Genomic DNA, 16675 nt, shown 5'->3' with positions numbered 1-16675 from the left:
TACCATTCGAACGCTCACACAGTACTACGTGGCATATTGTATTTGATTGGTGAAAATGTAAGATAGTAGAAGCACAGCTTTCCAGTAAACACGGGGCTGACAACTAGGCGGTTGGGAGGTACACTATCATATCAGAAGTACAGACCGAGACTCGAACTCGAGACCTTTGCCTTTCGCGGGAAAGTGCTCTACCACCTGAGCTACCCAAGCTCGACCTACGACCCGTGCTCACAGTTTAAATTCTGACAGTACCTCGTCTCCTACAAGGCAAGGCAAAGGTCCCGAGTTCGAGTCTCGGCCCGGCATACAGTTTTATACTGTCAGGAAGTTTCATATCAGCGCACACTCCGCTGGAGAGTGAAAATTTCATTCTATCCAGACAGCTACTAGTGAGAAATAGTAAATGCTGAGGCCCCCTTAGCCACTATGATGCACTGAACTCTGCTGAGAGTACTGCCAATAAGGTATCTGAATGTTTTTTTCTTCCTCAGCAGTCCAACGCAGGCAAAGTAATAATGTTGGGTGCTGGGGTCTGCAACGGAGTCGAAGTTCTAACTCTACCCAAAGCTATTCCATTGGGTTCACTTTAGGACTCCGAACTGGCCAACTAATTTCAGGACTGCTATTGTCCGCAAACCTTGCCCAACAAACGCTGGTAAACGAGACGGTCTTATCAAGCTGGAACAATCATCGCCTGCGAACTGGTCCCCAGCAATTCTTGCTACACAATGCTGTAAAATGCATTCATATCCTTCCTCATTTAGCCTTTTCTGAAGTACCGCAGGAATGGGTGGAGAGAGAGGAGGTCACACATTAACGGCGTAAAACACCTGCGTCTTGTAACACTACCTTCTCTGTATTTTTCAGTTGTCGCTATGTATGGCAGTATGTAAAGCTGTTCATTTGCCAAGCCATAATACTTCCACGGTACTGCCACAGGGGATAGAGTGATCCATCACTCGTTTCCAGCCAGCCATTGCCCAGCGGCGGCGCTCTGCATATCACCACAAACATTTCCCTTTAAGACTACAGAAATTTGAGGCTCATGAGCAGCTGCTCGACCACTGTATCCCATTCTTTAAACTCCTGACGCTCAAAAACTTCGCTGGTAGCACCTTCGAACTCACTAGCTATTCATTCCTCTGATATCGAGCGAAGTATTTACAGTCATATTCCACCATCCAAACTGAGCTTTTCGTTCTGCAGTGGAATGGTTGCTGACACGGAACTTCATGACAGATGAAAACCGTGTGACGGACCGAGACTCGAACTCGGGACCTTTGCCTTTCACGCGGCAGTGCTCTACCGACTGAGCTACCCAAGCACGACTCGCGACCCATCCTCAGAGATGTGGCTGTGATTAAGCCATGTCTCCGCAATATCCTTTCTTCCAGGCGTTACAATTCTGCAAGGTTCGCAGGTGTGCTTCTGTGAAGTTTGGAACTTAGGAGACGAGGTAATGGCAGAGCTGAAGCTGTGAGCACGGGTCGCTATTCGATCTTGGAAGCTCAGTCGGTAGAGCATTTGCCCGCGAAAGGCAAAGGTCCTGATTTCGAGTCTCGGTCCGGCACACAGTTTTATTCTGCCATGAAGTTTCATCTTCCACAATACCCGTCCGTTACCGTCCATGAGTAAACGAAGTCTGCCATGTCTTGGTTGTTTCTTCGTGCTGTCATTTCGCAATCACATCAGCAATAGTCAACAGGGGTTGTTATAGAACGATTGAATGTCTGAAGGATTTTTTGTTCAGGTGACATCAAATGAAGTCACTTAGCTCTCCTAACCGACCTGTTCCACTGCTATTGCTTCTCTGATAACAATACAATACCCTCTGCCCCCTCTTACGTTGTTGTATAGGAAGTCTACCTATAGTGATATCTCTGTCTGTAGACAGGAGCTTGATGCTGGGTTGAGAGGATTGCGTAGCAACAACTCCCCCCTCCTGCCCTTCTCCAAAAAAAGGTAGTTATTATCAGCACGGCAGAATGCATATAAAGTAAGAGGTTGAAAGAAACTTACTGAGATCATGGATTTGTAACATCTACATTCCCTTTGAAACATCATCGGTATCCTAAGCTTCACATATGATTTCATCACCAACCAGTTTCTATTCGTACAACAAGCGTAGGTAAACACTAATTTCTGGGGGGGGGGGGGCATCAGATATACAATATACAACACAACGGCCCGGAAAACGTTCTCGAAAGATGCCACTGCAACCGCCGTTCAGTAAACCAGTAATGTTGAGACAAATCTCTCACAATGAATTAAAACCGGGTGAGTAGTATTTGCACCAAAAACAGTCACTTCATAATTGTACAAAAACGAAGATAATTAATCGTTTGCAGATCAGTGCACCTTAGCCTGCATCAAGTTTCTAGCGAGCAAAAAATGCAGTACATTTGAAAGCCGCAAGACCAGACCGCAGCTCGAAATCAAAATTATGGCGGCTGGAAAATGAGGGGTCCCAGTTGTCACCGGACCAAAATACGTACAAACTGCGCCCATGCATCGCAGTTTGTTGGGCAGATGCTTCCTTGTAGGCCGCTCAAGATGAGTTTAGATCACCCCGAAAAGCATCACTGGCAAAGCGATGCCCTCTCCGCAGCTGCAGCCGACGTCAACACGAGGCCCTTGGTGGGTATTTGAAATGTCTCGCAGGCGTAATGTAAGTGAACCATGATAATATCTGCCCTCAATTTCCGAAATCTGTAGTTGAAATTGTTTAATAATGTTGTGATGATTGACTAAACTATATCAGTTTATTATATTCTCCACCATTTTGTTCAAAGAAATAGTCGCTTATCCTCCCTGTACTGCGACGCAGGTCTGCTCTCGTCCTAATACTGAGTTAAGACTTCCTTCAAACACCCAAGGATTATCTTGTGTACCTTGAGAACACAGTAAAACTCTTATGTTCCAGTTTCACAACCGTGTCAAAGGGAATGCTTAAAGTTTCACTTTTGGTATGACCCGAGATTGAAGAGTCCAGAGAATTGAGTGTAACATTACACCGATATCAAAAAATGGTTCAACTGGCTCTGAGCACTATTGAACATCTATGGTCATCAGTCCCCTAGAACTTAGAACTACTTAAACTAACTAACCTAAGGACGTCACACAACACCCAGCCATCACGAGGCAGAGAAAATCCCTGAACCCGCAGGGAATGTGGCATGTGCGATGTTCTTTGACGTAACGAAAGTTTGTGCGCTTGCACATTTAATTACAGAAAATCCTTGCGTACTCCCGTATTTGAGAGGAGTAATATTGGCTACTGATAGCTGTAGAGTATAAATTCGCGGAGTCGTTAGATACTAGCAGTAGGATGGATAGGCTGTGTGCGGGCGCAGGAGGAGCTGGCCGCGGTTCGCGAGCAGCTGAGCGTGCTGTTGGCCACGGTCAGCCGCCTTCAGGCTGCTGCCTCGAGGTGCAGAGACGGCGGAGGGTCTGGCGCGTCGCTTGAGACAGCCCAGGTGTCGCTTGCTGCGTCCGCTGACTCAGCCGCCGAGGCACCTTCTAGTGTACCCGACGCGATGGGGCCGCCCTCACCTCAGGGTGAGTGGCGGACTGCAACGCGTTCGCGTCGCTCGAGGACGAGGGTCAATGTGGAGGCTGTCAGGTTGCCCTCGCCTGTTCGTCCTGTCAGTGGGCAGGTGGCCTCTCCTTCAGCAGGGCCGGAGCAGGCACACGGGGGCAAAGGCTTGCTGGTTATTGGGAGCTCCAACGTTAGGCGGGTGATGGAGCCCCTTAGGGAAATAGCGTACAGGGCTGGAAAGAAATCCAACGTGCGCTCGGTTTGTCTGCTGAAATATTTAGTGAAGGTTGGAACGTGAATCGGAAAGACAGATTAGACACCGTAGGAGGTGGTGTCTACAGTGCAGTTGACAAAAATATTGTCTACTGAGGTCGACTGTGAAGTTATCTGGACACGTTTAACAGGGCTAGGGGAAATAATGGTAATTGTGGGGTGTTATTACTGGCCACCACGTTCCACCGTGACAGTTCTAGAATCATTCAAAGGGAGTCTACATTCTATATCGCAGAAGTATTTGGTTCATGACATATTAGTCGGAGGCGACTTCAACCTACCTAGTACAGACTGGGATGTCTATGGATTCATTACAGGTGGTACAGACAAGTCGTCGTGTGAATTACGTTTGAGTACATTATCCGAAAACTGTCGTGAGCAGCTAAATCGACAGCCAACGCGTAATGGAAATATTTTAGATCAGGTAGCCACGAACAGACCAGACCTCATCGACGGTGTCAGCTTTGAGACAGGGATTAGTGATCATGATTTTGTCATTACGACTATGGTTCCAAAAGTTAAAAAGTCGGTCAAGAAGGCCAGGGTAGTATTCTTACTAGAAAGAGCACATAAGCAGTTGTTAGCATCCTACTTAGTATAAGAATCACTTCATTTACTTCCGGTACGATGGACGTGGAAGAACTATGGGCAAATTTTAAACACATTGTGAATCACGCATTTGACAAGTATGTGCTGGAAAAGTGGGTTACGGACGGAAAAGACCCACCGTGGTTTAACAGCGTAATTCGGAGAATGCTCAGGAAGCAAAGACAGTTGCACTCGCGGTACAAGAAAGATCGGGAGAACGAGGACAGGCAAAAGTTAGTAGAGATTCGTGCTGCAAAAAAAGAGCGATGCGCAAAGCATTCGTCTACTACCACCGTCGTACCTTAGCAAAAGATCTTGCTGAAGACCCAAGGAAATTCTGGTCTTATAAAATCGGTAAGAGGGTCAAAGGCTTCCATGCAGTCACTCTCTGATCAGTCTGGCCAGGCAACGGCAGACAGCAAAACGAAAGCTGAAATTTTAAATTTAGCATTTGAGAAATCTTTCACACTGGAGGATCGTACAAACATACCATCGTTTGAGTCTCGTACAGATTCCCGTATGGATGACATAGTGATAGACATCCCTGGGGTTGTGAAGAATCTGAATGGGTTAAAAATAAATAAATCGCCAAGTCCTGATGGGATTCCAATTCGGTTTTACAGAGAGTACTCTACTGCATTGGCTCTTTACTTAGCTTGCATTTATCGCTAATCTCTCGCCCAGCGTGAAGTCCAGAGCGACTGGAAAAATGGGCAGGTGACGCCTGTATATAAGAAGGGTAGAAGGACGGATCCTCAAAATTACAGACCAATATCCTTAACATCGGTTTGTTGCAGGATTGTCTAACATATTCTCAGTTCGAATATAATGAATTTCCTTGAGACAAGAAGTTGCTGTCCATGCATCAGCACGGCTTTAGAAATCATCGCTCCTGCGAAACGCAACTCGCCCTTTTTTCACATATCTTGCGAACCATGGATGAAGGGTATCAGACGGATGCCATACTCTTCACTTCCGGAAAGCGTTTGACTCGGTGCCCCACTGGAGACTCCTAATTAAGGTACGAGAATATGGGATTGGTTCCAAAGTTTGTGAGTGGCTCGAAGACTTCTTAAGTAATAGAGCCCAATAAGTTGTCCTCGATGTTGAGTGTTCATCGGAGGTGAGGGTATCATCTGGAGTGCCCCAGGGAAGTGTGGTAGGTCCGCTGTTGTTTTCTATCTACATAAATGATCTTTTGGGTAGAGTGGATAGCAATGTGCGATTGTTTGCTGATGATGCTGTGGTGTACGGGAAGGTGTCGTCGTTGAGTGACTGTAGGAGGATACTAGATGACTTGGACAGGATTTGTGATTGGTGTAAAGAATGGCGGCTAACTATAAATATAGATAAATGTAAATTGATGCAGATGAATAGGAAAAAGAATCCTGTAATGTCCTGTAATTTTTGAATGCTCCATTAGTAGTGTAGCGCTTGATACAGTCTCGTCGATTAAATATTTGGGCGTAACGTTGCAGAACGATATGAAGTGGGACAAGCATGTAATGGCAGTTGTGGGGAAGGCGGATAGTCGTGTTCGGTTCATTGGTAGAATTTTGGGAAGCTGTGGTTCATCTGTAAAGGAGGCCGCTTTTAAAACACTAATACGACCTATTCTTGAGTACTGCTCGAGCGTTTGGGATTCCAATCAGCTCGGATTGAGGGAGGAGATAGAAGCAATTCACAGGCGGGCTGCTACATTTGGTACCGGTAGGTTTGATCATCACGCGAGTGTTACGGAAATGCTTCAGGAACTCGGGTGGGAGTCTCTAGAGGAAAGGAGGCGTTCTTTTCGTGAATCGCTACTGAGGAAATTTAGAGAACCAGCATTTGAGGCTGACAGCAGTACAATTTTACTTCCGCCAACTTATGTTTCGCGGAAAGACCACAGAGAGAAGAGAGATTAGGACTCGTACAGAGGCATACAGGCAGTCATTTTTCCCTCGTTCTGTTTGGGAGTGGAACAGGAAGAGAAGACGCTAGTTGTGGTACGAGGTACCCTCCGCCACGCACCGTATTGTGGATTGCGGAGTATGTATATAGATATATGGATGTTCCTAAAAATTTATCTCAAAATACTTAATCTATGTATGTAATTTTAAAGGCAAAGTTCTGTAAAAGTACTGAAAGGTCAAAACTCCATTTGTAGCACTGGTTTATGCATAGTACTATTAGGATTTCAATCATGTGAAAACGGCTGGTGGGGGGGGGGGTTCTCCTTTACGAAAGAGAGATGGTGAGAATAGATTTTGTTTTAGAACTGCAAGGCTTCATTGTGGCAAGAGTTAATTAGCGGCTAGCATGCAAAATGTTCGCATCTTGTATGCTGAATGAGGCAAGAGGAGCACCAAGATTCTAATATTTTGGACTCATTAATTTTTGGAACTACGTTCTACGCTTTTAAAAATTTGTTGCAACCTCTTACTAACTGTCGTAGTGGTGTCTGACAGAGCCATATTCCTTGTAGCAAGCATAATATCATATCTCGGTGTACACTTATTTGGATCGAGTAACTTTTTTTATGAACAGTGCTAGTGGTTGGCACAACTTTGCTTAATTAGGCTGGCGAACGTTTTTCTTGGGTAAATACAATTTACTGTAAAACAAATAGAACGTCCGTTCAATACCCGTTTACTCTGCATCTACTGTCTTTCATTAGAAACCTTTAGAGAAACAAGAAATACTCCAGTACCTTAATCATTAGTATGAGTCACGGTAAAAACTAATTTCTTTCATAGTAGTAACATAATCGGTGTATCGATAATTTATTAGCTGGCGGTAATATTGTATGAGGCAATGTGATCTCCAATGTCAAGACACACGAACTGCTCGATCTATACATCTTGGACCATATTGGCGCGTGGTATGTCGTCATAAATCAACAGCAAGATTCTCCAACGTTTTGTCATGTACGTACCAAGTTACCTTATTCCTGAGCGTTGTAAAAGGGAAAGAATCTAGAGGAATCCAGGAACGGGATGTACCACCGTGAATCACGTTTTCTCGAATGTTTGGCTCCACAAAATCATCACTCAAGACACACAACTACCCATATGATGAGAATTGTTGTCGATGTGACTCATCAGAACCATGTGGGGTACCGTCAAATTTTTAACGGATAGCATGTGGGGCTTCATCAAAAATTTATATTTCAAATACTTTTGTCCCATGAAAATGCGTGGTACAGATGCCAGCTGTGTCTCGTAGCAACACATTGCCTGCCATCTCACAAATTGCTGGTTTGTGGACCCATGCTTAATGGAACGTTTTTGTTCCACACATCGTATTATTCCACCATGTCAGTTTTCGGTATATGTTACGGTACATCATGTATATAAAAAACTGCGTCGTGTATGTTAGAAATATAAAGCCTATTCAGTTTTAAGCGTGCTGTAAGCTACTAAGAAGAATTAAATGATCTGCTGAACGGAATGAACAGTCTAACGAGTACACAGTATGGTTTGAGAGTAAATCGGAGAAAGACGAAGGTAATGAGAAGTAGTAGAAATGAGAACAGCGAGAAACTTAACATCAGGATTGAGGGTCACGAAGTCAATGAAGTTAAGGGATTCTGCTACCTAGGCAGTAAAATAACCAATGACGGACGGAGCAAGGAGGACATCAAAAGCAGACTCGCTATGGCAAAAAAGGCATTTCTGGCCAAGAGAAGTCTACTAATATCAAATACCGGACTTAATTTGAGGAAGAAATTTCTGAGGATGTACGTCTGGAGTACAGCATTGTATGGTAGTGAAACATGGACTGTGGGAAAACCGGAACAGAAGAGAATCGAAGCATTTGAGATGTGGGGCTATAGACGAATATTGAAAATTAGGTGGACTGATAAGGTAAGGAATAAAGAGGTTCTACGCAGAATCGGAGAGGAAAGGAATATGTGGAAAACACTGATAAGGAGAAGGGACAGGATGATAGGACATCTGCTAAGACATGAGGGAATGACTTCCATGGTACTAGAGGGAGCTGTAGAGCGCAAAAACTGTAGAGGAAGACAGAGATTGGAATACGTGAAGCAAATAATTGAGGACGTAGGTTGCAAGTGCTACTCTGAGATGAAGAGGTTAGCACAGGAAAGGATTTCGTGGCGGGCCGCATCAAACCAGTCAGTAGACTGATGACAAAAAAAGTTATTAACATACATTTAAGTCAAGGACAATTCATAACTTACAAGTTAGGGAGATTATTGTCAGTAATAAGCCATCCACACTCATAACGTTCTAGTTCTCGGTTTCTGCTTAACGTGCTGCAATTCTAAGGGCTATGTTGCCGTCTTTTATGTATTCATCTGTTTCCGATTATCACCTTCATGAGGCCACTGGGTATTCATCACTGTACATGATGTAGGCTGAGGTTACTAAAATCATCGGATAGTGATACGCACATGTATAGGTTGCGGTAGTGTCACGTACACGAGGTATAAAAGGGCAGTGCACTGGCGGAGCTGTCATTTGTACTTCGGCAATACATGTGAAAAGTTTCCCGAATTTCTTTTGGCCGCACAACGTGAATTAAAAGACATTGAACGCGGAATGGTATTTAGACAAATGGGACATTCCATTTCGGAGATCTTTAGCGAATTTAATATTTCGCGATGCACAGTGCCAAAAGTGAGCCGAGTATAACAAATACCAGTCATTACCTCTCACCAAGAACATCGCAGTGGCTGACGGCCTTCACTTAACGACCCAGAGCAACTGCGTTTGCGTTAAGTTGTCAGTGCTAAAAGACAAGCAATATTGCGTCAAATAACTGCAGAAATCAATGTGGGACGAACATATCCATTACGACAGTGTGACGAAATTTGTCATTAATGGGCTATGGCAGCAGCAGCAGCCGACGTGAATGCATTCACTAACAGCATGACATCGCTTGGAGCTGGGCTCATGTCCATACCGATTGGACCCTTGATAACTGGGAAATCGTGACCTGGTCAGACGAGACTTGATTTCAATTGGTAAGAGCTGATGGTAGGGTTCAAGTGTGGGGCAGACCTCACGAAAACGTGGACTCAAGACAGTCAACAAGGAACTGTGCAAGCTGGTGGTGGCTCTATGAAAGCGTGGGCTTCTATTCCATTTAATGGACTCCTTCCTCTGGTACAGCTGAACTGATCATTGATAGGAATTGGTTAAATGGTTATGTTCGGCTTCTTGGAGGCTATTTTCAGTCATTCATGGATGGAATTTTTATGTATGACAACGTATCATGTCGAAACTTCCTGGCAGATTAAAACTGTTTGCCGGTATCATGTCACCACGCCACAATTGTCCTCGACTGGTTTGAATAACATTCTGGACAATTCGAGCGAATGGCTTGGCCACTCAGATCGCCCAACATTGATGCCACCGTATTTCTAAGGGTCGTAAATGAGAGGTCAGTTCTTATACAAAATCCTGCGCTGGACACACTAATGAAATTATGGACGGCTACAGAGCAAGCATGCCTCAATGTTTCTGCAGGGAACTTCCAACGACTTGTTGAGTCCTTGCCATATCGATATGTTGGGCTACGCCAGGTAAAAGGAGGCCAGACACGATTTTTGTCATTTGAGTGTACGTCACTCATTTGCAGTTTGACTGTAGATGTTGTAATATTTATATAAGTTTCAAAATGAATACCATACCACAGACATAAAAATAGTTGTGTTAGATTTTAGTGGAGTGGGGTTCAGCTTAGGGTTGTGTGCATGTGGACTTATATAAAATATCTTAAAATGAAACTGCATGGCCGGCCGGAGAGGCTGAGCGGTTCTAGGCGCTACAGTCTGCAACCGCGGGACCGTTACAGTCGCAGGTTCGAATCCTGCCTCGGGCGTGTATCTGTGTGATGTACCTAGGTTAGTTAGGTGTAAGTAGTTCTACGTTCTAGGGGACTGATGACCTCAGAAGTTGAGTCCCATAGTGCTCAGATCCATTCTTTTTTTAAACTGCATGGAATTGTAAACCTTGCGTTTGATCGCAAAAGCATCTTCACGACGTCAGTATCAGAAACAAACAATAATTCGCGGTGATACAGACTTAGTAAATATTTCTACAGGGAATGGACACTCTACGCTAATAACTAAAAAAATTTATACCGAACGAATTCAAATTTTTCTCAGCCACAAGTAAGCACCAGCAAAACAGCACCAGTATCTTCCCCTACTAACTTTGCAAACCTACACTCTCACCGAATAAATGGTGCAAGTAACTGTCATTGAAAGATCTTCCATATACTACCATCGAGTTCCATTGCTCACTAATCCAATACTAACGGGCAACACAACTAAAAACAGCTAACAACCGCACATACATAGAAATGCAGCAGAGCACAGAATAATGTATGACACACAATTGTGAAGTCAAAGTCTATCCACGAGCGCTATGATAACAACACCATAAAATGTACACCATGGCCAATACGTGCGATGTCATAACTGACTTGACACAGTTCACAGCAGCTTTGCCATGCCTCCAACACCGCAACAGGCAGAACATATTTCACCTCTCTCGGCGGATCCCTCAACAAACTAATTTAGCAGCTTCTTGACAAAGAATGCGGGCTACTCTGGTGCAACACTGCGTCATTTTGGGGTAACTGACCTGTCCATCACTTCTTATCTCTGACTGTGAACGGCTACCTTCTTATGGACACGCTTTCCCAGTACACATTGTCCGCAAACAAGTGACTGGCCTTTGCGACTCCACACACCAAGCTCCCTGGCTCCGCGGCGTTATTTGTCCCAGTGTCACTTCCCAGTTGGCTATCTGCGAACAGCACGCCTCCAGTAGCCGTATTCTGTGTCGTCCATACCGCTCGGTTCCAAAAGGTTATCCTCGGTAGCGACGTCATCTTCGGCTCATAGCCGAAGTTTCTATTCTGTTCATTACTAAGGCCCGTTAACGATCGGTCGGCCTGCCAGTTATTCGTCTATTGCACCGAGAGGTGGTGAGGTATTTAATCTCCCCGCTCCTTCCCTCTTCCATCTATTGTCCACATTAAACAGTGCGCATTACAAGAAATTAATAAGCAAAGTTTTTACGAAGATTTGAGAGGAGCAAAGATACAATAAACTTTCAAATTTACTTAGCGTGTTCTGTTGAGATAGCTCCAGTTCTTCTTGTCTAGGGGTTTGATTTGAAGCTGTAAATCTAATATCAGGTCTTTACAGCTGGTTTGAATTAAATAAATTGGAATATTGTTGTTGCAGAAGTTTTTAAGTAAATATATTTTCAATTGATTTCTTCACATTTCAGCACATCACACAGTATTTTGATTTTTCACCTTAACAAAGTCGAAATTACATTGTTTGCTCATATTACACAAAAATCCATCAAATCACATCAGAGGCAAGCTTACAACTCTCACACTCTGCAGAAACAACAATATTCTAAAGGGTTTACAATCTTCCTTAAAAAATGAATTCCTACTAATTTTTTTTTACATTGCTAATTTCGATCATTATTTCATAAATGAATCCAGAAATAAACGTAGTAAGCAGTACAGGATTGCGTGGTAAAAATAGAAATGTTTGGTGTGCAAATAAACTGTAATTTCTAATTTTTCTAAAAAGAAATAATTTCAGCTTTACATTGAGAGCTAGTATTAATCGATTATAACATTGAAACTAAAATATTTTATAAAGTAATTCCTTTTCATAAATTTTAGCTTGAAATATAGCATACTGCACATAAAATTGCATGAAAGTTTTCAAAAAAGCAACTAAAATAATATTGACCTCTCCAAGATTCGAAAAATAATACTGGTATCGACAACTACAGTTAAGAAAAAGTAATACTAGTCGAGGATGTCCCGTTACAAATATTTGTAAGGCTATTCGTTCGGTTTGATGTGCTTTGATGCGGATGTAACACTTATTTTAGAAATATTGTGTGACTTTTTGGTTTTGGATTTAGTGATTAGGTTTTATAAGAATCATCAGGACACATCCGGTTTGGAACAGGTTTCATAAATGTTATTATGCATGCAAGGAAATACACGTACTCAGACGTCAGGATATTATAAACATTTTTATTCGTTTCAGCCGAGAATCATAGAAATGTTGTGAAGAATTTAAAAGGGACAAACGCGTGCAAGACGGTCCGAGGACATGGAGGGTCATGTGATGTGGCAACGTAATCTGCTGGACGAAACGAATTCCTGTGAAATGCTGGAGAGTAACTTCGTCGACAATCCAGGAAAACCTTAACAACTCCTGTATAATTTTAAATATAAAATGTATTCCTTCATAACAGTAATAAGTAACTTGTTGCACTGCTCGCATACAACTTGTTACAGAAGAATAATGTGTATTTCCTATGTACCAGTAACAACATTTGTCCCAGAAGATATTGTTATGAAATTTTACGTAATGTATCTGGTTCAGTTATGCAAAAATGTCATTACAAACAGAAAATGTAATGTGTACACATAGCTTAGATAATAAATATAAAATGTTAAATCACTGCTGTAATTGTCTAAAGAGGTTTAAAATAGTAGATAACAAGTTTAGTAGATTTTGAAAGCAAGACAACGAAAGCGCTGTGTGTGACATGCGGTGTGCGAATTGCAGCTCTCACTAATGCCGATCATACTGGTCGAAACCAGCCAATAACAAAGTGACTTACTACATCCTTGCTGCTGGTATTGTTTCAGATATAGCACACTTAAACACCAGACAAAAAATGTTCAGATGTATGTGAATTCCTAAGAGATCAAACAGTTGAGGTCATCGGTCTCTAGACTTACGCACTACTTAAACTTACTTAAGCTAACTTATGATAAGAACAACACACACACAATCATGCTCGAGGGAGGACTCAAATCTGTGGCGAGAAGGCTCGCGCAACCCGTCACATGACGCCTCAGGACGCGCTGCCACTCCGCGCAGAAAAACACCAGACACAAAATGGAATATGTCGCTTCAGTGCCACTGAAACATGAACGTACTAACCGTCTCATTTTCTTCAGTTATTTAGACTGATTTCTTGTATTACCAACACTGTTCACTGTAAATACACTTTTCGTAAACAATAATTGGATCAGCGCGTATGATAGACGCGTTGGCTGGTTGCTTTGGAATGGGGCGCAGTGAGTGCCGCGTTGCGCCGGGCCGGGTGCTTAGCCTCCGTTTGAACATGACCGCAGCTGTGGTCACTTCGAATTGGCTGGTGCGAGAAGAGACGACAACGCTGCACGGGCCCACCTTGGTTCCTCGGGAGTTGTACCGACTCGCTACCGAAGGGCATACGAAATTCCAGAGAGACTCGGTTGCGGTAACCCTACTGCTAGGTGCACTTAGCTAACGAACCGATCGGCGGAGAGACCTATGGATACAGAATAGGGCTACAGAGGATCATCAGAGGGGCACTAACATCGATAAAAGTTCATAGCGAGTGATCCTTTAGGGGAGGTGCGCCACAACACTGTATAGCGGCGGGAAGTACACATATACTGCAGTGCATGTCACAAGACGTTACTTTATTTTCACTGTAACTGCTAACACGTGGTGTTCCACTAATGAAGGAAGCAAACATTTTGCGGACAAATGAAATTAAAGTAGATGAAATTCCAAAAAAAAAAAAGTCGGTGTAGTTCTTACACAATGAGGATGATGCTCTGAAATGCTTTGGTAAAACAAGGAACAAAAATAGTGAGATCGAAGGTGCTACATTGCCAACAAATATGTTTAAACAACGGAAAATCCAGGATGGAATGTAACAATATTGTGAGAAGGAAAGTTGCTACACAACATATAGTGGAGATGCTGAGTCACAGATAGGCACAGCGAAAAGACTCTCACAATTAAGCCTTTCCGGCATTAAGGCCTTCGTCAACAATAGACACACATACTGGCAGTGTGGTTTCTGTGGCCTGAGACTGCAGTCGTGTGCGTGAGCTGCGTTTGCGTGAGTGTGTGTATGTGTGCGTGTGTGTGTGTGTGTGTGTGTGTGTGTGTGTGTGTGTGTGTGTGTGTGTGTGTCCATTGTTGACGAAGACCTTAATGGCCAAAAGCTTCAATTGTGAGAGTCTTTTTCTTGTGCCTATCTGAGACTCAGAATCTCCGCAATAAAATAAGTAGCAACTCTCCTTCTTATAATATTGCAACGAAGATATTCCTAACCTTAGCGTACCATACCGTTGGAGGCTAAGTTCTTTGGTAAAATGACTGTCTCTTGGCATTGTAGTGTTGTCAAAACGTGTCTTTTATTTCTGGGGCACTTAGCACATATCGTCAATGGAGTCGCTCAGTTTTCATGTTGGTGGGAGTTACTTGGGCAACGGCCTTGCTGCAGTGGCTACATCGGTTCCCGTGAGATCACCGAAGTTAAGCGCTTTCGGGCGTGGTCGGCACTTGGATGGGTGACCATCCGGGCCGCCATGCACTGTTGCCATTTTTCGGGGTGCACTCAGCCTCCTGATGCCAATTGAGGAGCTACTCGACCGAATAGTAGCGGCTTCGGTCAAGAATACCATCTTAACGACTGGGAGAGCGGTGTGCTGTCCGCACACCCCTCCTATCCGCATCCGCCTCTGAGGATGACACGGCGGTCTGATGGTCCCGATGGGTCGCTTGTGGCCTGTAGACGGAGTGGAGTGGTGGGAGCTACTTGAGTGGCATCATGTGATACAGTAAATAAATTGACACATTAGATAAATGTAGAAGATGAATAAGGTGGAGGGGAAGTTATGGGGAAAATATTATTATTTAATAATAATTGTGGAGAGAATACTAATAAGGGTTTAGTAATTATATCTGATTATATATGGTTCAAGCTCCCAAAGTTAACAATCACTCGTGAATTAGAACAAATAGTAGTTATAGCATCAGTAATCTGAAATATTATTGTAATTCAATAAGAATAACCTCTCCGATATACATTAAAGGAAAAAATCGGAAAACCAAAATTCAAATAATGTAGAGTAATGAAATTTCGGGAATACGCTTTTTGTAGGTAACGTATGTAAGTGATTAACACAACAAGATCACAAGTCAATCTAAACGACAGATAAGCCGTTGCTAACGTGAAATGTTGGTACATTAGGAATCGTTTTTAATTTACAGAATGTTGAATGCAATCATCCAAACCCTCATGCATTGTGTTGTACAGGCACCGGATGCCAGTTTGTTGGATGCAGCTCCAAACCATTTGCACTTGGCCGGTCAGTACAGGGATGGTTAATGCTGTGTGTGGATGACACTGAAGTTGTTGTCCAATAACGTCCCATATGTGCTCGATTGGAAACAGATCTGCTGTTCAGCAAGCCAACTCAAGAAGTCGACACTCGGTAGAGCATTCTGCGTTACCGTAGCGGACGAGCGCTATTCTGTTGGAAAACACTCCATAGATTCTGTACAAGAATGACAGCACGACAGATCGAATCACCAGAGTGATGTACAGATTTCTAGTCAGGGTGCGCGAGATAACCACGAGAGGGCTCCTGCTGTCATACAAAATCGCTCCCCAGAACATAACTCCAGGTGTAGGTCCCTCTAGCACGCAGACAGGTTGGTCTCCTTGTAATCAATAAACGGCCATTAACGGGCGCTGAGGAAGAAATATTTTTCATCACAAAATACAACAGACCTCCAAACTGCCCTCCAATGAGCTCGCGCTTCACACCAATGAATCTCTGATGGTGGTAGTTTGAAGTGAGCGTAGTTAATGCTACAGTTCATCCATCTCGGAGCTGTCCTTCATGTAATGAATTTATAACACCTTATTACGTCACTGTGGTGGCACATGCTGCTCATGTTGCTGCTGCAGATGCAGTACCATGCGCCAGAGAACCATGCCGTATAGTCTTCACTCTGGGCAATGCCATGTGGCTGTCCAGAGCTCAGTCTTCTTGTTTCCCTACTTTCTCGTGAATATCACTCCCAGCAGTCATGTACAGTGGCTACATTTCTGCCAAGTCTTCTGCAGTATCGCAGAACGAATACATAGCTTTAGTAGCCCTATTACACGACTTCATTCACACTCGGTGAGATGTTGACAATTGCGTCTTTGTCACCTTACAGGCATTCTTGACTAACATCAACTATCCACGCCCAAACTCAAACTAGCCCTCACTACCGCTACGGCGTGTATTTAAAGCAAAACTGATTTGAATTCTCATAGCAGCGCTACTGAAGCCACTCTTACGTAACTGTTGCAAATGTTTACTAGACAGCACCTTTTAGATATTTAAATACGCGCATCAACTTCCGTTTGCGTAGTACGACACCTTCTTGGTGTTACAGCTTTTTTCCGTAAGTGTATGTAATTTATCATTAGC

The sequence above is a fragment of the Schistocerca gregaria genome, chromosome 4 (genome assembly GCF_023897955.1).
Source record: "Schistocerca gregaria isolate iqSchGreg1 chromosome 4, iqSchGreg1.2, whole genome shotgun sequence".
Classification (NCBI taxonomy): domain Eukaryota; kingdom Metazoa; phylum Arthropoda; class Insecta; order Orthoptera; family Acrididae; genus Schistocerca; species Schistocerca gregaria.
This window is presented reverse-complemented; position numbering follows the sequence as displayed.